Below are 21,923 nucleotides of genomic sequence, written 5' to 3' on the forward strand. Positions count from 1 at the left end.
CGCCTGCCGCAGAGCTCAGTCTCATGACCCTGAGATCATGACCTGAGCCGAAATCAAGAGTTGGACGCTCATCCGACTGAGCCACCCAGGCGTCCCTCGTTTCCAGAACTTTTACATTTGTAAAACTGAAACTCTATATCCATTAAACAGTAACTTTCTATTCCTCCCTCATCCCGGTCCCCTGGCAACCACCATTCTATTTCCTGTCTTTATAAAGTTGATTACTCTGGGTTCCATAGGTAAGTGGAATTATACAGTATCTGTCCTTTTGTGGCTGACTTTTTTCTCTTGGCGTAATGCCCTCAAGGTTCATCCACACTGCAGTCTGTCAGAATTTCCTTTCTTACGGCTGCATAGTATTCCAGTGTGTGATACCACGTTTGGTTTATCCATTCATGCAGCGATGGACGTGTAGGTTGAGAAGGAATCCATGTACGGGTACCCCAGCTCCCTTGCCTCCTGAATGAGGTAACTGAGAATGTGTCTGTGCCTTCTCCCAGAGTTCCCCAGTGCGGGTCCCAGTTTCTCCCAGAGTTCCCCAGTGCGGGTCCCAGTTTCTCCCAGAGTTCCCCAGTGGGGGTCCCAGTTTCTCCCAGAGTTCCCCAGTGGGGGTCCCAGTTTCTCCCAGAGTTCCCCAGTGCGGATCCCAGTTTCTCCCAGAGTTCCCCAGTGGGGATCCCAGTTGCCTATGATGATAACTTGTTTGATATCACACGCTGCATTGGCTTTCCTTTCTCATTTCTCCACTCTACTGCTGGCTTCCTGTGATCACCTCCCAAAATAAACTGCTGGTTCTCAAATCCTTGACTTAGGGTATGCCTCAGAAGGAACCCCAACTGAACAGTGTTGAGAAGGCACCCTGTGACTACCTCTCTATACCTAGGAATATTTTAGAGGTGGAAAGCTACCCAGATTTGGATATTTGAGGTAAATTCTTAGTTGTGTATGGTTTGCCTTTTTACCCCTTCCAGCTGGATGTTCCAGAAGAAAATCAAACCTGTTCATGTCAGCACTTGAACCTTGCCTTTGTAACATCTTAAACATGAAACATACTTTCAAAGGTCCCTTTTTGCCTCTACTATCTTAACCGCAGTCTCCTAATTTAATTACCACTCCCGGAGCTAGATCCCAAAGAAAGAAGAAAAACAGTTCTACAAGCAAGTAGATTTCTTGTTGGTTAAGACGTCCTTTTCTATATATAGATGCTTGTTTCTTTGCTTTTGCTACCATGTTTAGCCTCTGGGACTCTTTATCGAGTTTGTTGTTTTTGGCTCATTTTGACATTCTGTGTATTGTATTTTTAATATAAAATTATGTATTTAGCAACAAGCTTGTAAAAACAGATTACGCTTTGTGTGCCAGAAATCGCTGCTCAAAATGACAGTGCATCCAGGGGTCTAAGTGAGAGCTTTGCCTCAGTGTCTTTAGGGAGGGAGCCTGACTTCCAGTGAGGTGTGAACTGTTCACTAATGTTTGGGAGCTGTTAAGGTTGTATGTACCACGTTAGAGCCTTCACGGACCAACCCCACTTAAGGCAGGCTGCTGCAAAATCACAGACAGAAGTCCTAGACTATGGAAGACAAAGGGGGAACAAAAGTGTGCATTTCTGAAGACTGCAGCTAACCAGCACCACCTCCAACCAACAATAAATCTTTAACTGTCTGTGTGACAACCCAGTAGATTTGGTGGGAAGAAGATACATGTATCCTTCAGAACGTCTGCTTCCATCTTCCTATTTCCAGTTTCAAAGATAAATTACTTTAATTGATGTGTCGTCTAGCCAGTTTATAGCAAATGAATAACTTTCAAAGTAGAAAGCAGTTTCAGCGACAGAAAATAGGCAGTAATGTCACTACAAGTGTTTCCTCCTTACAGTGGTGGAAAGAGTACCACAGCAGATGTTTTCTGTGTTTGAATTGTTTTCCTATGAAACCATGAATGATATTTGCACGTGATAGTTTAGTTCTCTAGGTCAGGAGCAGACTTAGCTGGTCTCAAGTGCTGGAGGTCGGAAATCTTTGTTGACTTTGCACAGTGGCCACTATCTGGAAAGAAATAATCGTTTTCTCAGTAGGATCAATTGCACTTGTGAGCAGGTCAGCGAGAAATTAACATAAAACCAAGCAAAGCAAGCTTAGTCCTGGTTTCTCTGTGTTAACACAGAACATCATATTCATTATGCCTGTGGAAATACAGGAGGGCTAATTTAGACTGAAAAATAAAGTCATCTCTTCTTTGTGAAAAGACTCTCTGAGGAATTCCTGGGAAGGAAACTCACCCTTTCTAAGCCTCTTGCTTTTCCTTCAACTGTGGGCCTCCTGACCGGCACGCAGCATTGTGTGGGATTACATTAAATTAGAGGGCATTCGGGTGGTAGTAGGAGCAAGCCTTGATATTTTTTCATGGCTCAAAGAGCAATCAGTAACATTATCTACTGTGAGCCAGATCTGCTTTGTGCTGGAGATACCTGAAAGTGACCAGTTCTTTCTACTTAGCTTTTTTTTTTAAAGATTTTATTTATTTGTTTGTCAGAGAGAGAGAGGGAGTGAGCACAAGCAGGGGGAGTGGCAGGCAGAGGGAGACGCAGGCTCCCCGCTGAGCAGGGAGCCGGATGCAGAACTTGATCCCAGGACCCTGGGATCATGACCTGAGCCAAAGGCAGACGCTTAACCGATTGAGCCACCCACATGTCCCTCTACTTAGCTACTAATCTTCCTATCTGTCTATTGACCAGTCATTTGATTTATACGCCAATCAACTAACACTAACTGATGTATGAATCTTTTTCTCTCCTCCCGCCCTTTCTGTCCTCTCTCATTCCAAATAAAAATCCAAACTAAAGTAAGAGGCAGCATCCTGGAACTTGAGCTCTGATTCTCATCTTACTTCGGGTCCTCTGTAATAAGATACTGCCTAATCTCTGTGACCTGTAACTTCCTTACCTATTGAATGAAGGGATTAGATGGCTCCTTATGGTGCAGTCACTGGTTAAAGGCATACCTCAGTCTCTGGATCAGAGTGCCTCTATTTAGATCCCTGCTGTACCACTTCCTATCTCTGTGACCTTAGGTAACTTATCTAACCGCACTATGCTTCAGTTCCCTCATCTGTGAAATTAGGATCATAATTGTACCTATTGGCTGTTGGGAAGATCAGATGAGACGATATATATAAATTGCCTAGAACAATGTTTGGTGGATATTAAATGCTCAATAAATGTTAACATTGTTATTACTATCACATCATCTATCTTGTCTGCACACAATAGATGCTTGGTCTCCTTTCCTCCAGCCCAGTTACCTTCCCTGCCCATCTTCACAAAGCTCACGGTCTAGTATTGAGACAAGGATGATTACCTGGCAAAGATAGAGGAAGAAGATGACACGTCACTGAGTATCAAAGGACAAGAGGGGTTTGCCAGGGAGAAAAGACAGAAGGGCCATTGTAAGCAGAGGAAACTGTGTTGGGAGGCAGCAAAGAGCTCTGTATGCTTGGTGCACAGCAGTTAATTTGTTGTGGCTTGTGCATAGAATGCCTCTGGGGTGATGGGGTGACATGGTGTGATCCTGCTCCTCTGTTCTGGGCCAGCCAGCTGAGTGACACACAGTCCCACCAGCGACACTGGCTCCCCACCATGGTGACTCTGCTCCATGTGGGGTGAGGCAACAGTGATTGCCCAGGAGATAGGATCTGAATCTTGGATAGGCCAGGAGGGACTCCTGGATGCACTGTAAATTCCTCACCATTCCCTGCTAGGGATACATGCTTCTGCCTTCATGCTGATGTACAATCTCACGGCTCACTTAGCCGCAGGCCAAACTTTGGGGGATAACGTGCCCCAGTTTTTAGACTTAGGATGAATAGCTAAGCAGCTCAGCACAGCTCATAGAGCCCCATCCAGGTTGGATATTGTGTGGTTTCAGGCCTGGGTTTGCTTCTAACCAATGAGGGGACCATCAAAGGCTACTTTCCTTTTCTAGTTCATGTTTCTTTGTCTGTGGAATGGGAGGAGTGCTTCAGAGTTCTTATGGACCTTTTTGGCAGTCTGGTGAAGACTCTGTGAACCCATTCTCTAAATAACAATAATAATAATTTATTTATTTATTTATTTATTTAAGATTTTATTTATTTGTCAGAGAGAGAGAGAACACAAGCTGGGGGAGCTGCAGGCAGAGGGAGGAGCAGGCTCCCTGCTGAGCAAGGAGCCCAATGCAGGACTCGATCCCAGGACCCTGGGATCATGACCTGAGCCAAAGGCAGATGCTTAACTGACTGAGCCACTCAGGCATCCCTAAATAATTTTTTAAATGCATAAAATAAAATATACAGAACTGCAAAGGAAACCATTATATTAAAATCAGATATAAAAATAGTAAATTTGTGGCACAATGATATATGTACACCTTATTAACATTAGATGGTATAACTATTGTAATTTCAAATTATTGGTGAGTACAAGTGATATTTTGCAATATCTGCAATAATTCTAATATGATAAACTATCTGGAATTTCCATCAAAAACCAAGTCATAGGTGCAATCAGTACTATTGTGGTTTGTGATTTATATTTTTAATTAGAGGAAATGCCACACTTCAGTTAGAGCTTAGCAAAAATAACCATGTAATTGTTTTTCCCATCCCAGTTTATGGAACAGGTTGGTTATATCTGTGAACTTCTTTGGTGGTCATGGAAGTCAGGTTAGTAGCCCTTGGACTACATAACTTCTAGGATGGTTCCTTTGCTGTCCTATATTTAGTAAATTAGGAAACAGTCCTCATAATACTAAAAGATTTCCCCAAAAATGAAACATTTTAAAATCCCCGGACATTGGTAAAGCTCATGTCATCGGTTATGAGAAAAAACAAGGTGCTGAAAGGGGTACCAGGAGACACTTTCATTAAGGTATTTCCTGATGTCTGGTTCAGGGGTCCTAGTGCCTAGTTTTTAAGGCCCTCAGTCACAACGAACTAAAGCGTTGTAAGTTATGTACAGTTGATCTCATTGTTTCCAGTAGTTATGTCCCACACAGTCTCCATGAACACTGAATTAGTGAACATTGAGTCGTTGCTTCTAGTGGAAATACAAGGATAGATTCCTGTGAGCCTCTGGTCACAACATTTTCATCAACTCATCCATATATAACCTTGCTTCATGTGTGTGTGTGTGTTTGAACAGCTTGTTTAATACGTATTGTTGATTCACTCCCGTTGAACTCATGGCCAACAGTGTTATGACTCATGCCTGAATGATGCTTAGCTAACACATGTATTTTCCCTGCAAGTCACATCACAGCCTTGTGCTTAGGAACGCTACACTTAAGCAGACAAGCACTTCATCACTCTGTGGGGGGGGGGGGAGCTTATTTTAAACAATGAAATAACCAACAAAAACCACAAATTTGCAATATAACGTGGCACTGAATAGATTGTGAAAATGACACTTGTTTACAGTGTGAGAGCTGACACCAGAAGGCAGAGCAGAGCCTTGTGTGACATCAGCAGGATCCTGTGCATTAGTAACCCCGATTTTTTGCCTCTCTGTACATGTCCAGCGAAGACCACCAAAGTGCTACCTATATTGATTTTGTGGTTACAGATAAATTTTGGTGACTAAGTGAATTTGCAAATGTTGAGGACTGTATATGCCAGTATTTCCCTCTGGACTTGAAATCTGGTTGTGACACTGCCATTCTTTGTGTCTGACCTTGGTTGAGTTGTTTTCTTGTTCATAGAACAAGGATGTTGGGATAGATCAGTAGCAGTCCATTTTTTTTTTTTTTTAAATAGCAAAAGTGACTTTTCATGTGAAAGGCCAAGGTATAAGGCACTAGTTGGCTCTCTACTTCTTCCTCATCTCCTGTCCTCCCTCTGTTTTACCAAGAACCTATGGAGAACCATTGAGCTAGTCTCCAAGGCCATTTTCCCAGTAGGTTATGTTTTAATTCATTTGACAAATATTTATTGAGCCAAACAGAATTCTAGATGCTGTTCTTGTACCAGATTCACCAGAAATATTCATTAGAACTGTTTGAAAATGGTCTTTAAGTACTTTTTAAAATAATTTTTATTAAAAAAGATTTTCTGCTAGTTCTGCATCTTCTGAACTCTCTTTTAAGATTGAGTGGCCCAAATTAATCTTTCAAACTTACTGTTGTTTCCTACATGTCACATTCATTTAGGAGCTCACCCAGGCTTAGATCGCCCTGATCTGGGCATTCTTCATTTATGTTATTGGAACCAGGAAGGACTTCCTCATTGGTCATGTCTGAAGGCAGCCACCCATAAGATAAACCCACTCAGATGGATACTCAGTATTTTCCCAGACATCCCTGCCACTCTGGGGGTTGTGTCTACTGCTCTGTAGTAGGATTGTCATAATGGAGATGACTTTTCCCACTAGAGAATGCAGTTTCATAATTCATATATATAAAAATAGTAAAATAATAAATAGTATGCATTAAAACAATCTCGAAGTGAACTTCTACTCATTCAACTAAAGCATGACTTTTCTTAATCTTCAATGCATGAAAACTTAAAGCACAATTTGTTAGGATTGTACTTCGTTCTTCAAAGGAGGTTCGTTCACCAAAGAAGAAAATTGGGAAGAAAGGAGTTGACGGTAGATTTGGATCAGTTTGTTTTAATTCGGTGAGTTTATTTTCATCATGAAATCTTTAAATGTATCCAAACAATAGTATCTATCTCTAGTGAGGGAATCTTTCATCATTGGTATTTCTATCCTTTAGGGAAAAATAGGATTTGTTTTCTGAAATGCCTTTACCATTAGGAAATATGAGATTGAATTGTTTCTACTTCTGTGCTAAGAGCTAGCCTAAGGAAGGCGCGAAGGTGTGCGGTAGCTTTAGTTGTATTTGGTATGGATTGTTTCATATCTGTAATCTCTGGGTTTTAATGTTTTGATGTTTCGTTCAAAAAGTCTGGGTAAAAGGACATGGTCTATAAGAAAACCCTGTTCCAACTGTGATAGACTGTTATCTTGGTGGCCCCTGTGAATGCTGCCTCCCAGCACTCACACCCTCGTGTATTCTCCTCTTTATTGACTCTAGACTTGGCCATAATTACTGACTCTGGACTGGGCCATAGTGCTTTGGTCAATGGGATATTAGCAAGCATGTTGTAAGCAGAGGCTTGATAAGCGTATTAGGGCTTGTCCTCTGGGATTGCTCCTTCTTAGGAGCCGGCCTTGGTTCTTTATAAAAGCTTAGACTGTACTGTTAAATGATCAGCCATGTGGAGAAAGACCCAAAGGATGAGAAGCCATCTTGAATGTTCCAGCCCCAGTCAGGCTCCCAGCTGAATGTAGCTTATTGGACCTTAGCTACACCATGTGGAATAGAGCTGCCCAGCTGAGCCCAGCCAACCCAGTGAATTGTGAGAGATAATAAATGATTGTTGTTTTTCTCGCTAAGTTTTATAGTGGCTAGTTACACAGCAATAGATAACTAAAACCATGCTTTACTTCAAAAGGTCTATGTAAAAAGGAATGTTCTGCAAAGACACCCTTGTGCATGTTTTGGTTCATGGAAAATGAAATTTTATATTGCCATAATAATTGAAAGCACAATGAGCAAGGGTGGAAGAGAGTGTGTGTGCGTGTGCGCACATTGTGGGATCATTGCTTCTACCTTTGCAACTGCGTGTCATACATGCAATATGTTATTTTCACAGAGGAGTTACCTAAGGATGGTATCTTGAAAAATAATTGCTCTTTTATAAATTGTTTAGATTGTGGAAGATACTGAAAAATACCAAGGAAAGAGCAGTGAACCAGAATCCCACCACCTAGAGGCCAACTTTGGGAAGTTTTTATATTGTAAAGGTAGCGTAATAAAAAACTTTACTTGATTCTTCTTTGAAAGCCTAATGTCTAAATTAGTAAATTAGAGCTAATTGTTGAGTGTAGACTCTCTGATGCCTTGTGAAAGTGGTTAAAGGCATGAGCACAGATATGCAGGTTCTTGTTCTGGATGGATGGTCTGTAATGTCTCACCACGCCACTGCATGTCCCATGCTGCTATCGGATTCTGACTTAGTTCTGCCTGCTCAACGGGTCTAGATGGCCTCCAGGACAGTGGTTCTCAAGAAGGGTGACTTTTCTCCCAAGGAATATTTTGGCAATGTCTGGGGGTGTTACTGCCTGTATTGGGGGGGGTGAGGTGCTGCTGTTGTCTAGTGAACAGAAACCAAGGATGCTGCCAAACATCCCACAATGCACAGATGACCCCCCACCATCAGGAAGTATCCAGCACAGAATGTCAGTAAGTGCCGCTGTGGAGAAACCCGGCTCCGGGGTAAAGGCCCAAACTCCTAGCTGTTCTGCCCTTTCCTACCTCACATTTCTGACCTCAGACCTCATCCCTTGAATGCGTTTTTCATATGCGGTATGAGACGGCTCTCTGTTTCCTCCTGTCTCATCTTTGTGGCTCTTATGCAAAATTTCTGTAACCTGGAAAACCCTTTGCTGATACAAAATTTCCTTAGCCTGGGAAACCCTTTCCCCAGAAGTAATTATTCTCTGTATATTTTTTCACTGTGCCTGTACCTACTTCCACTTTTCTAATTACACTGAGTGGCAGTTACTTCTTAAGATCTGTTTTCCCTATAAGCTGTGAGTTTGGGGTGAACTTAGGACAAGCCACCTGGCTAGTAAATGTGAGTGAACAAGTGAATGGTTGAATAAGACCAGGGAAAAGGAGGCCTAAGCTGCCTGTTTTGATAGCATTGCTTGGCCTACCCTTGGTGAGTTTTCTCTGCCAGTGGATGATTCTTAACTGCAAAGGCACTGTGGCTACCGTTTCTCTCTGAAGCACACAGTTTTAATGTCACTGTACTTCCTGGTGTTGTCTCTTAAGCTCCATACCTGGCATCGATGTCCAATTCCAGGTAGGCTTGAAGGACTAGGGAGGCAACCTGAGGCAGGTGAGGAGTGGGGAGGTGAAACTTTGTGCCCCAGACGTCTACCTGTAAGGACCAGGTCAGGGAGGGTTTTGAGAAGTGAAGCACTAGTTCAAGACATCATCCTTTGCCTCAAGCCACATTAACATTGACTTAGCATGAAGTAGGCCACTTGATCTTGAACTGTTGTGCGTATCACTGTCACCCGGGTAGCTTCAAAACCACTGTTGTTGGCTGTCCAGCCCCTGGTGATGCTGATGTAAATAGCCTTGGGTATGTCCTGGGCTTGAGAAGTTTTAAAAATTTCCCAGGTAATTCTGTTATGCACCCAGCTTTGAAAACCACCAATGAAGACAATTAGGTCCTATAATGCTAACATTTCCAAAGTCATCTAATATTTTCCTCCTTGGTAATTTAATCTTTCTTAACAATTTTGTCATTTTAGTACAAATAATAAATGAGCATTTATAACTTTGTTGAAATTTATAACTGCTATAAGATAATTTAATAGCTGACTTTTTGTGACATTGCATAACCTCGTTTTCTTCTTTTATTCCTCCCTCTTGACCTTGAAACTCAGATGAAATATCATAGAGAAGCAGTTGACCATTCTTCATGTTGGAGGAAATTGGAGGGAAACCATTTTTTTGATAGTTTGCCCACAAAGATACAAAATTAGAACTTTCCTCTTGGTTCCAGTCCTGCTTCTCCTGTTTGCTTGTCATACATTTCCAAATAGGTCTGAGACAAGGTCTTGGCCACCTGTCAGAACAGCCTTACTCATGACTGGTGGTTGGAATGATTTTTGCCATTATTTGAAATATGAGGGCTAGAAACATGGGCCTCATTCATTCCATGGCACTGCATACCCAGCACTGAAGTGTGTGTGTGTGTGTGTGTGCGTGCGTGCGTGTGTGTGTGTAAGAATCAGTTTATGAAATTTCAGGATCCGGTGACTTCTGCCTCTGAATAGGTAAGGTCTGCTCTGGGATGGCCATGCTGGGCAGGGGCAGTGGCTCTCAAGAGAGCGATACAGTCATTTGGAGCTACAGAATTTAAGGTCACTACATTCTGTTTCATTTCAAGAGGGAAGCTAGGGATAGGAAGAGATTGTCAAGATGATATAGATAGCATGACCTTCCCGCTTCTCTTCTTCTCCTTAATAAAACTAAAGCTCAAGGCATTCTTCAATTTTATCAGTTGATTATTATGTATGGAATGCCCTAGGCCCAGCTCTGTTGGAGGTGCTGCTGGCTGCGGGGGATAAGGAAGTGAAATAATTTGCCCAAGGAGACAAATGAAGTTATAGCAGAAGTAGGTCTACAAAGCCCATCTCTGTTTTCTGAGGTATTACTTTATTTACTTATTTTTTTTAAAGATTTTATTTATTTGAGGGAGGAGAGAGAGAGCATAAGCGGTGGGGGGAAGGGCGGAGGGAGAGGGAGAAGCAGACTCCCCCCTAAGCAGGGAGTCTGACGTGGGGCTTGATCCCAGGGTCCTGGGATCATGACCTGAGCCGAAGGCAGATGCTTAACCGGTTGAGCCACGCAGCCAGTCTTGATGTTTTTATAAATGTATCCTGTAATAGATTAAGGGGGCACTCAGTAGATGTTTATACAAGATTTACGAGTTTTGAAATAATTGATTGTATGTATGCTGTCAAGTCAAGGAAATTTGATTTAAAATAATATCTAATAGCCATTTGGTTAATAGGTTAAATTCTTAATTTCTGTAAGTTATTTTCTTTATGATGATACAAAAGTGTTTTTTTGCCTTCTGTGAATTCCTAAGTGTAAGAAAATACTCCAAAAAATGGAATTTCGTGTCTGTTCAAGGACTGGGCCTCATGATTTATGTCCCTTTCACTGCTGAAAATCTTGACCAAACTTGAGAGTTGGACAAGAAACTTTAAGGTCTTTATTGGAGTTCATTTGACAGATGAGGAAATGGAGGCCCCTGGGAGATTGTTATTTCTGAGCTTTCCAGAGCAAGTTCAAAACCAGGTTGGAGCCTTAGAAGTCACATTTTTTACTTTAAGTTCCATATATTTTTACTCTGGTGCCGAGAAAAGCAGAGGGGGTTGGTATCACACACACGCACATGCACATATCTCTTACACGTTCTTCGTGATGGGTCCATTCTCAGAGGCGTGGGTTATTCATTCATGCATTGTCTGAGGTTGGCTTCTCCTGACACTGGCCTAAGACAAGGGTTGGAGTACGAGTAGCCAATTCTGGAGGTCGCCCCGGGAAGCACCAGGGGTGGGTGTGGGGCAGTGAGATAAGAAAGGAAATGCAGCCAATGTTGGGTGTGCTGACAAGTTGACTCCACTAAGGGCCACTAAAGCTCCTTTTCTGCCAGAGCACTGTCTTTTGGAGACCGAGGAATATGCTTCACAGTAGTCCCCCGGAGCGGGGAGGAGCCGGGCTATTTATTTACTGACCCTTATGTTGCAGTTGGAGGGTTCTTCCTGGAGGTCTTACTCCTGGGCACTGTCTTCAGTAAGGCCTCTTCCGTGTGGTTGGGGATAGAGCACAGAGCAAATGTGGAGAGGTGACTCCTACGTGCTCAGAAAGAAATGGAAATGGATGTACATGGAATGTTCCTGCACACTCTGTGATTCCATTTAATACCACGTCTTGGCTCTTTCTTCTTCTTTCCATCTGTACTAAAATTCTGTTGTATGGGAAGGAGGGGGCTCAGAAATAAGTACCCATGATGATTCTGTTGGTGTTGGCTCTTCTCTGTTTGCCCCTCCAGATCCACTCTTCACTCTTCCCAGCCTGCCCTTGTCCTGCAGGGGAGGGCTGTCACACTCTGCCTTGGTGGGCTTCCCTGCTCTCTGGCTTCTGATTGCATGCACGGAGCAGGGTTTTGGAGGGAGGAGGACCATGAGGTCAGCCTATTCATCCCTCTAGGTCTTTTCTTACCACCTGGCTCACGGTGGTCTCTGTGGCTCTCCTGGAAGCCAAGCTGGTCAGGCGGCCCTCTCGTATAGCTAACTGTACTTTTTCTGGGTCTCCATAGCTTTGTCCTCCTGCCCCTTCAGGCCTAGGGCATTTCACATTCCCTGGTTGTCTTCCCTAAACCCCGCCGTGGCTGGTAAATAATCCCCTTATTGAACGCCATCCGTTGTCTCCTATGAGTGTTCCATCTGTTTCCCACTAGGACCCTGACTGAGACACCATCTTTGAAGACTTTGCTCTTGAGACAGAATTGGACGCGATGAAGCAGCTAGAGACGTTATGAAGATATAAGATAATGAAGTGTAAATTGTACTTGAGCCCTAAGGACACTCAGCATGTAGGATGCATTAACAAAAGAAAGGGTACTCATTAAAGAAGACATTTTTGGAGGGGAGCCTTAGGTTGTAATTAATCATCTTTTTTTTTTTTTGGTCTATTATGGTTAGCTCTGTTTGAATAGTGAATTGAAAATTAGAAGTACTACCTTATTATGACTATGTATGCAGTTAATTATAATGTATTTGACTCTACAAGATGGAATAATACGTAATTCACAGAAACAGAAGGGTGAAATGGATCTATCCATCTGGAAATTTCAGAGATTTCTTTCATGTATTCTAATTTTAGGTAAGTACATCTTTTCCTCTTAATTCCTTATATTTCTCATCCCTATAATGGGTTACAATCCATTTTTTGAGAGTTAAAAAAATGTGTGAAAGGCATTTCAGGCTGCTTAGAATAAGGTACTCTAGTGACAGAAAGCATTCACTCTACGTATTTACAGAGGGCCCCTTGTGATTCAGGCACTTTGCTAAGCACCATGGAGTTAATAATGAATACTGTTTGGTCACTGCTTTCAAAGAAATCACAATGTATTTGGGAAAATAGAAGTTCAAACAAATAATTATGATAAATATTTCAAATATTAGAGGTATATACAGAGTATTGTGTGAACTAAATGGGGGATGTAGTTAAATCTGTCGAGAAAATGCAGAGAGGCTGGTGAGTGTCAGATAATGCTTCATAGAGCAAGTGACATTGAGCTGGGTCTTGAAGGATGATAGTGAGCTTACCAGGGAAAGAAGGGGAGGAATGGTATGAAGGGAGGTGTGGAATTTCCTGGTGGGTTGGACAGTCAGTGAGGCATATGATTATTTGGCCAAATGCTGGTGGCCTTTGGAGAAGTGCCTGGACTTGAGGCCAAGGGATAGAATAGTCATCTAATCCTTAAAACTCATCACAACACATACACTCTAAATCATAGCACATATACTCTAAAAATATTAGGAGTGAAGACAAAACAAAACAAAGATAATGGCTTTAAGAATCTTAACAAATTCCTAGACCTCAAGGAGCACACATTCTAAAATCTGAGCAATACGTGTTTTTAATTCATGAACATCTCAAAATAGGGAGCTAGATCCATTGGTATCTTCTATCAGTGCATGCCTTTACTTAGATTTGTGTGCACTTACACCAAATTTATCACTGTGAAATTACCTGGCATCACGTTAGAGTAACCTAAATTATGGAAATATGATGGGTTACTTGGAAATATGGTGGATTGCCTTTTCAGTTACTAATGATTATATTAGCACCTGTATTCCACAGTCACCTGTTTGGTAGAATGTATCTGACTCCTTTACCATAAGAGACACTTGAGCCTTATTCCTTCCAATTATTCTGGTCTCTAAAATTTTAAGGATCAGTAATCTTGATGGCCCAAGGCAGGTAATTGGTAGAGACTTATCAATACTACATAAGGAATTTCTGAGTGGCATTTATTAAGTTGGACACAATAAACAAGAATTCTTTTGGAGAGGCAGGAGCAGAATGGTGACTAAAATACCTGAGTATTAAAAACCTTTGTGGACAAAAAGGCTTTCAGCTGGTCCTGTTAAAGGTCATTTTATTGTCAAGAAACTGAGTTTCATGGGGCGCCTGGGTGGCTCAGTCATTAAGCGTCTGCCTTGGGCTCAGGTCGTGATCCCAGGGTCCTGGGATTGAGCCCCGCATCGGGCTCCCTGCTCCGTGGGAAGCCTGCTTCTCCCTCTCCCACTCCCCCTGCTTGTATTCCCTCTCTCTGTGTGTATCTCTCTGTCAAATAAATAAATAAAATCTTAAAAAAAAAAAAGAAACTGAGGTTCGTGAATTACAGAGAGAGGAACAGAGTCCTCCACTCAGGTGGGAAGGTCCAGAATTGAGCTTGAACTCTCTGTCATGCAGGGGCTGCATCTCTGCTTTTCTTTGTATAGCTGCTTGATTCTTTCCTAATCTTATTTGCTACCTTGCTCTATTTCTGTTATCTCTTGCTTTGGAACAACTACCCCTGAATTTATTGGCTTCGGACACCAACCCCTGTGTGTGATCACTTGGAAGCCTGGGCTGGGTAGGGCTCTGCCGAGCAGTTCTTTTGCTGTGCATGCTGTTGGCTGGGGCTGCACTTACCTGGGGGCTCCTATGAGCTGGAACACTTGAGGTGACTCTTTCACAGGTCAGGCAGGGGATATTGGCTGTAGAATGGGAGTTCAGCCAATACACCCACTGGAACACCTTACTTCTCTTCCATGTAGCCGCTGCCCCTGAAGCCTGGGGGCTGGCCTTCAAGAGGGAGCTTGGCAAATGTGCAGAAGTGGCCTTTGCCAGTGCTCTTTAGGCCAGGCCTCAGAAATCCCCGACGACTGCTCCCATTGCATACTGTTGGTCAGTATGGGCCAGTTGGTCACAGGGCCAGCTTCCCCAGAGAGGGGAAGACACTTGACCTGTAAATGGGAAGGGTGATGATTTACACTTAAAAATTTTTTTTTATTTTTCACATGGCTCAACATGATCAACATGTCCCTCAGCCTTTCCTGTTCATGGAAACGTTTTAGTTCCATGTTCATCACCAGTTGGCTGTAGCATCGTCTGTGTCTTAAGAGCTCCCAAGTTCAAAGGCTCCAAAGTTCAGAGGCTCCCAAGAAACACTCACATTGTTTGCTAGAGGTGCAGTCATCTGTGTTGGAGAGGGCCAGGCTGTGCGCTAGTAGGGATTCTCTTCGAGGGACTGAGGTGGGACGGGTTTTCACGAAGGAACTGTGGTTAGAGTAGGCAGTGGCAGATGAGCAGAGAACATTTGGACACAAGAAATTGAAGGAACTCTCAAGGTCTGCCCGTTTCTCTGAGGCTAGAGATTTCTTTCCATGTTCCACAAAGTTCTGCTTGACCTACCTTCTTCCTTCTAACTTCTTGAGCCATTCTCTCCCTGCTTTGCCTTTTTCTTGAAAGTTATTCCAGGACACCACTCTCTCTCCTGCCCCTGTGTCCTTCTGTGTCCCTGTGACAAGAACTCTTTCTTCTTGACTACCATCTGCCTCATTTAACTTCTAGCTTACTCTTCAGATCTCAGCTCAAGTATCACTTCCTCAGGGGAGCATGGAACCCTTTGGATTAAGTCTCATCCCGTTCCATCTCTGTTTCCTTCATTGCACTAATCGTAGTTTGTGATTTTATGCCTGTGTGGCTCCTTGACCACCATCTGCCTCCCACTGTAGACTCCAGAAGGCAAAGGAGTGTGTCTGTCTTCCTCAGGGCGTCAGTGGCTGTGTATGGCTCACGTTAGGCTCTGGCAAATAATTAAAGTTTGTGTGAATTAAAAATGGGAGGTGGTGACCTTGAAGAAGTAAAGATTAAAGGGAGAGAATCTTTATCTTGGTGAGAGAACGTGAGAGTAGCCTGTTTTGGGGTCTATAAGGATGCTCCCCTGTAGTGGTGATTTATGAGTCAGTGAAGTCCTATCATTAAGAACATACTGGTGGGGGCTACATGGTAGTGTCCAAGATGGAGCAGGAATTCCTTCCCAGAAATAGACCCAAAGGGCCTGATTACATGCCAACTTCATTTTCTTTTTGCTTCTCCCACCATGTGGCCCTAGTTCTGTACCCAGAGATCTCGGCGATGGCCGGACTTTGTGACTGGGCCCAGAACTGCTCATTCCATTCCTGTTTACTCTCCCACGAAGCCAGGATCTTGTTTGATTATAAGTCAAAGACTGGGTAGATTACAACTTGGGAGATGATGTGCCTGTGAGCATAATAATCTCCATGAGATAATCCCAGCCATAACTTCTTGTCCGGTTCTTCTGTGGCACACTGTCCAAGAACAAGTTAGTGGAAGGATCAAAATGGCAGAAGAGAAACAGAGAGTGAGAGAGTAAGAAATAACAGACTCTTTTATTCAAAGATTCTGTACCCTTTGAATTCTAGGGGTTTTCAGTTCCTCACTTTCAGAGATTGAGATAAAGATAAGGGAAATATTGTCTCAGTTAATATATTTCACTGAAATAATTTAATTCAGTAAGTATGTATTGAACACTATGTGAATCATGGGAGGTGTAAAAAGAAATATAAGGTGGTGTATGACCTTGCCGTTTACCCCTACCAAGGAGATAGGGCATGTATCTGAGACATGAGGTCCTAATGAAAGAGCTATAATAGGACTTGGATAGGGGCTGGAGTCGTTAGGGGTATTTTTAGAGAGGGGGCAGAATTTGAGCTAGTCTCCATGGATGAGAAGATTTGAGAAAGGTTGCACAGAAAAGGGGCAACATAGGCTGGGAAAGCCACACGTGTAAAAGTGAAAGTGAGAGAATGAGCAAGAAGGTCCTGTCATACTCCAGAGGTAGTGAATGCTTGCGGGGTAGGCACAAGAGGTCAGAGAACCGGGGCCCATGGAAGAGATCCACAGTTGTTGGGAGAGACCCTTTGAGGCAGGGGAAGTCACATCATAACACCCGTAGTTTCAGAATGTTATTTTGATGACAGTTGGCGAGGTGGTGTTGATGAGAGAGAAGGTTGGAGCCAGCAAGGCAGCCTGGGAGATCGTAGGGGTCGGCACCAGAGAGGGGGCAATAGGAGCTAAGAGGGAGGGAGATGCACAAAATAGGGTCAGAGGAAGCACTGGTAGTTTCATATCTGGACTCACAGTGGGGAAAAAAATGGTGGAAGAAACAAAGGGACATTGGCCCTGGGTGAGTGGAAGGTCAGTTTCATGATCACCAATACCGAGGCTGGGAATAGATGGTCTTGCTGAGGGTGAGTGGACCAGAGCAATGAAGTATCTTAGAAGCAGTGGCAGGTAACTATGGGTCAGTGGAAAGATAAAGGCTACAGATATAAATTAGTGCATCATCAGAACCTGTTGGGAGTACCTAAACCCAGTGAACACAAATTTGGAGTTTGGGCATTTTAATTCAGAGAATAAAAAAAAACTTTTACCTTCACATACCGAAATCCATCAATAAATTCTGTTCTGGATTCAAAGACCTATCCCAAATTCAATCAGTTTGTGTTACCTCCATCACTACTGCTGGCGTAATCATCGTCCTCCTTCACCTAGATTGTGCTATAGATTTCAAGCTGATCTCCTTGCTTATGTCTTATGCAGCGCGGGTGATCCCCCCGCCTTTTTTTTTTTTTTTAAGAATTATTTATTTATTTTTGAGAGAAAAAGAGTGAGTGAGTGAGTCGGGAGGGGTCGGGGGAGGGGGAGAGAGAGAATCCTCAAGCAGACTCCCTGCTGAGCGCAGAGCCCGACATGGGGCTGCATCTCAAGACCCTGAGATCCATGACCTGAGCCAAAACCAAGAGTTAGATGCTTAACCAACTGAGCCACTCAGGCACCCCAAGTGATCCTCTTAATAGAAGCCAGGTCATGTTGGTCTGCCTCTAGCCTCCAATGGCTCCCCCACCTCATTAGAAGCATTAGCTGCAGCCCTTACCAGGACCTTCGAGGGCTCTCACGATCCCTTCCGTTTTATCTCTGATGTCACCTGTTACTACACTACCTTGTTCCCTCCGTGCTGGTCACTGTTGTCAGCTGCTGTTCCCTCCCACACACACACACGTGTGCGTGCACTAGATGCATCTCCCCCAGGGCCTTTGTATGTCCTCCCTTGACTTGGGAAGCTCTTCTCAGTTTCTGTAGGACTTATTCCCTTACCTCCTTCAAATCTTTGCTGACTGGGACCTTCCTTACCCTCCTGTTTAATGTTGCCATCCCCTGTGACTTACACTCCTGTCCCCCTTCCCCACTTTTGCCTCTTTCCTCTTTAGCCTTTGGTATCTCCTGATGTCCAGTCTATGTACTTATTTGGGGGTGGTCAGTCTACCCCCACAGAATGGAAGTTGCATGAGAGTAGGGATTTCTGTCCCATATTGTTCACCAGGCATCCTCAGAGCCTGGAACAGTGCCAGGGACTCACTAATCATTTGTTAGGCGAATGAACAAATTCTGTTAGCAGCTTCTGTGTTTGAATAGAATTGTGACTTTCTTGAGATCGATTGTCAAGAATTTTCGTCTTCATATCCAGGGATAGTCAGTGCTCAATAACAGCTGGAAAAGTACATAGAACCTGAAATACGAAATCCTAACATTTTGCACACTCTAGCTCCAGAAATTTCTCCTGCTAGATGGGGTATTTGAAAAGCAAAGGGAGGGGAGTGGTGTAGAAGAACAGTTTTGCTTCATTTAGCTGAGCTTCCACTTTGGGCTTTAGAATTCACATAGCAGTTTGGCATTTCTTTCATTATTACTACAATTATTAATTGGATGCTATTTAAAAATTTGGCCCTTCAACTCTCTGCTGATGTTTTAGGAGATTATGCTATACAGGGCGCAGAAATTCCTGGGGCTGACCGTACTCATGGCCAATTAAGGAACAACACTGGCAAGCAACACGGGGTGGATTCAGTTGGGCCTTGTGGGAGTCCTGGTGGTGATGGTGCATGGTCTCTGAGAAGCAGCTGTCTGGTCTCCCATCTGCGAAAAGGGATCCCGATTTGGTTACCTGGTGGATACTTTTTATTTAAAAAAAAAAAAAAAGAAAGAAAGAAAGAAAAGAGAGAGAAAGCATAAACAGCCTTCAGCACTTTAACTGTAGGCGGGGTTAAAGAGAGAAAGGGAAGAACAAAGTGAAGAAATTACTCCTTATTTGGGAGCCTTTGCTTGAAAAGCCCCTCTGAAGTTCACTTTTTGTTTTATTTGGTATCACTCTCATCTCTTACCAGGGGATGCAGATGTCTTTTGAAAGAATGCATGCGGAAAAACATGCTGGAGGAGGCAGAAATGAATTCTTGAAAGCTCAACAGGCTGCTGAAGGACAGAGCTGCCCCAAGAAACTGGGCTGTTCCCACATCTTTCAGGTTAAGATTTGGAGAGCCAACGATGCTGTTCTTCCTGCCGCCCTTGATGCAGTGTGGGACTGAACTAAATGACCAGGCTCTTACTTACATGTAAGGGAGTTCAGACAGTAGGGAAATAGAGCGCGGAGGAACCTGAGAAACAGCCGCAGAAGATTATGGCTTTGTTTTAACGTTAGGGTTCAAACAATCCATGGAAAATTGTTTTGGATTTCTCTAGTGTGTGACAATATCGTACATCCCTTGTTTTCAAATATAGTGTCTATAAGGAGTCAAAAGAAAGTTCAAATAAGATTAAAGCCCAGAGAACAAGGCTATCTAAACACACAGCCCAAGCAAGATCATCCCTGTGGCGTTCCCTGAGACCACGGCACGGTGTCAGTTGGCAGGACAAATCAATGGCAGAGCTATTTTCCAAGCTTTGCCTGAAAGTGCCAGAGGCTTAGTGGGTGTTTGGTCTGGAGTCCAAAGCCATGTGAGAAGAAACATCAGAGACAAGGCTTTTTTGGGGGGTTTCAAAGTGTCTTATCTATGTTTGCACTCATTTCTGCCCCCATTAAAGAGGACACTCATGGGGTAACAAAGATAGGTCACGTACTTGGTGTCCAAGGTGAAAGTGAGCGAGAAACAAAATATTTCAAGGGTGTTTTGTGATGGGAAGCAGGAGATCTGACCCCATGGAACTCTGAAGAAAGCTCTCCCTGCTGCATCGGAGAGGTCACATTCATCATACAGCACAACACTTGTAGTGAATCCTTCACTTTCAACAAATGAACTAAACTGTTTAGCTCCAAAAAATAAAAGTCGTGCCTTCAGATTGTCTCTGATTAGGAAGAGAAAGACACTATTACACCCTACTTTTTTTCTGATTATCTTTTGTATTTTTGACAGTTGCCTTCACTTCAAAAAATGGGGGTCTACGTTGATTCTAAATTCATAGTGGTCACTCTCATCCAGCTGATAATGGTTTTCAAGGTTCTTTTTATCTTCTTTCCTCAGCCATAGCCTAGTGTTTGTAATGATCTTTCCTTGATGTTGGGCAGAGGAGAGGATGAGAGAATATACAGTGAAAATCAGTCTTTTGTATTCAGTGGCCCATCCTGCTTGTTTATTTCTCCATTCACCCGTCCACACGTGAGCCCATCCGATATTCAGTGATTATCTATGTACCAGGCTTTGTATTGGGCTCTGGATTGAAGATGGAAGAAGCTAGGATCTTTCCCGTGAAGGAGTCTAGACCAAGTGATAGGCATTTATATAGAATCAGGTAAATTATATTATGGGACGGTCTTGCAATCTGTTCTTGGGGGCTTCAGGGAAGGTTTCTAGGCAGAAGTACTGTTTCCACTGATGCATGAAGGATGAATTAAAGTTAGCCGGATGAACTCTGTGTGTTTGGACTTGGGTGTAATGAAGAGGTAAGGAGAGTTTCCAGCAGAAGAAACTCCATGTTCTAGAGGTTACATTTTATGTGAAGGTTGTGTTTCTGAAGTCTGCAAATTCAGAACTCTCATAGTTCAGTAATAATTCTGACAAAAAATGGTGGGTATTGCCATTCACTAGCAAATGTGGCGCCGCCCTGTGGCCACTCCGTAAACAGAATTCAGTGTTCCCTAGGTCCAGCTGGCTTCCAAGGGACAACTCTCCAAGAAAATTAATGTTATGCGTGGATTTAACATTGATTGAAATTAATGTGAGACCATATTATTGCTATTATATTATTTCAGAGCTGCATAGTTCAAGTTCACATCAAATAGCACCAAACTCTGGAGACTTTCAGAGCACTAGCTCATGGCCTGTGAAATGGAACTGAAAGTAGTTCATGGGTAGTATGTACACCCAAGAGTAGGGATCAGAAAGGAAGAAGACAGAGGGGAGCAAGAGTAGTGGAAGAGGAAATTAGGACCCTGATTATCACAGGCTTGTGAGCCATGGTAGGAAGATGGCAATGGAGAGCCTCTGAAGAATGTTCGATGGCAAGCCAGCCTGAAGCTTTTGTTAGTTTTTATCATGGGAAAGTTGATCTTAGACCAAGGCTGCATATGGGTTTCAGATATTTTTGGAACATTCCTTTTCATTTCTCATTAGACTTTGGATATAAACAATGAAAGCTTTCCTGATTTCAAAGTACCTGTAGGTTTTTATCTTGTCTTGTTTTTGAAATGTTCATTAACTGTCTTGGAAGAGACAATAAAATACATGGCCTAACTAGCAAGAGGGTACGATAGAAGCTCAACCTAGACGTGGGATCTAAGATTGGGGGAGAATTTTTTTAGCACATTGTACTTGGGGGTCTGTAGTCAAATATGTTGGGGGAAACATGAATTCGACAAAGTTAAATATGTTTATTTACTGTGGGACTTCTTAGAGCCTTAAAAGCATTAATGTGTGTTGTGAACCTTTAATATAAAGTTAAGGTATGCAGTGTATCCCAGACTCGTTTTACCACTAAAGAACCTTTGTGTTCTGGAAATAGTCGTTATGGTCTGGCTGGTATTCCAAGGACTGTGCATCCGTTATCTACTGACACAATAACAATAATGCTGTGTAACAAGGAACTACAAAATACAAAACCTCAGCAGAACACAATAATAAAAACGTATTTAGCTTACAGGTTGAGGGGTTCAGTTGATCTCACTCACATGTCTGGGCAGCTCTGAGTTGAGCAAGAAGCCCCTCTGATCTTAGCTGGGTTTGCTCCCATGTCTGGGGCTCAGCCAGCTGTTGGCTGGTCTAGGATGGCTTTAGGAAGACTGGGGTGACTCATCTCTGCTACATCCGTCTCTCATCCTCAAGCACACTTGACCTAGCGTGTTCTGGCCATGACAAAGGAGCAGGAATGAGAACGAGCCCAGTTGTGCAT

At 43.1% G+C, this 21,923-nt stretch overlaps 1 protein-coding gene across 14 annotated transcripts in view; it reads left to right on the top strand.

Moving 5' to 3' along the window:
- PLCB4 (phospholipase C beta 4) overlaps positions 1 to 21,923 on the top strand; it is a 414,054-nt gene that overhangs the window by 60,607 nt on the left and 331,524 nt on the right. For 4 of the 14 annotated variants that reach the window (XM_073878371.1, XM_073878370.1, XM_073878376.1 and 1 more), the window contains one exon: positions 7,747 to 7,840. The exons of the other annotated variants lie outside the window; for them this stretch is intronic. The gene's annotated coding sequence lies outside the window, so the exon portion shown is untranslated. The remainder of the gene's footprint in view (positions 1 to 7,746; positions 7,841 to 21,923) is intronic. 14 annotated transcript variants of the gene reach the window in all.

This window comes from Callorhinus ursinus, unplaced genomic scaffold (assembly GCF_003265705.2).
Source record: "Callorhinus ursinus isolate GAN/ISIS: 27379988/994484 unplaced genomic scaffold, GSC_fseal_2.0 scaffold29, whole genome shotgun sequence".
Lineage (NCBI taxonomy): Eukaryota > Metazoa > Chordata > Mammalia > Carnivora > Otariidae > Callorhinus > Callorhinus ursinus.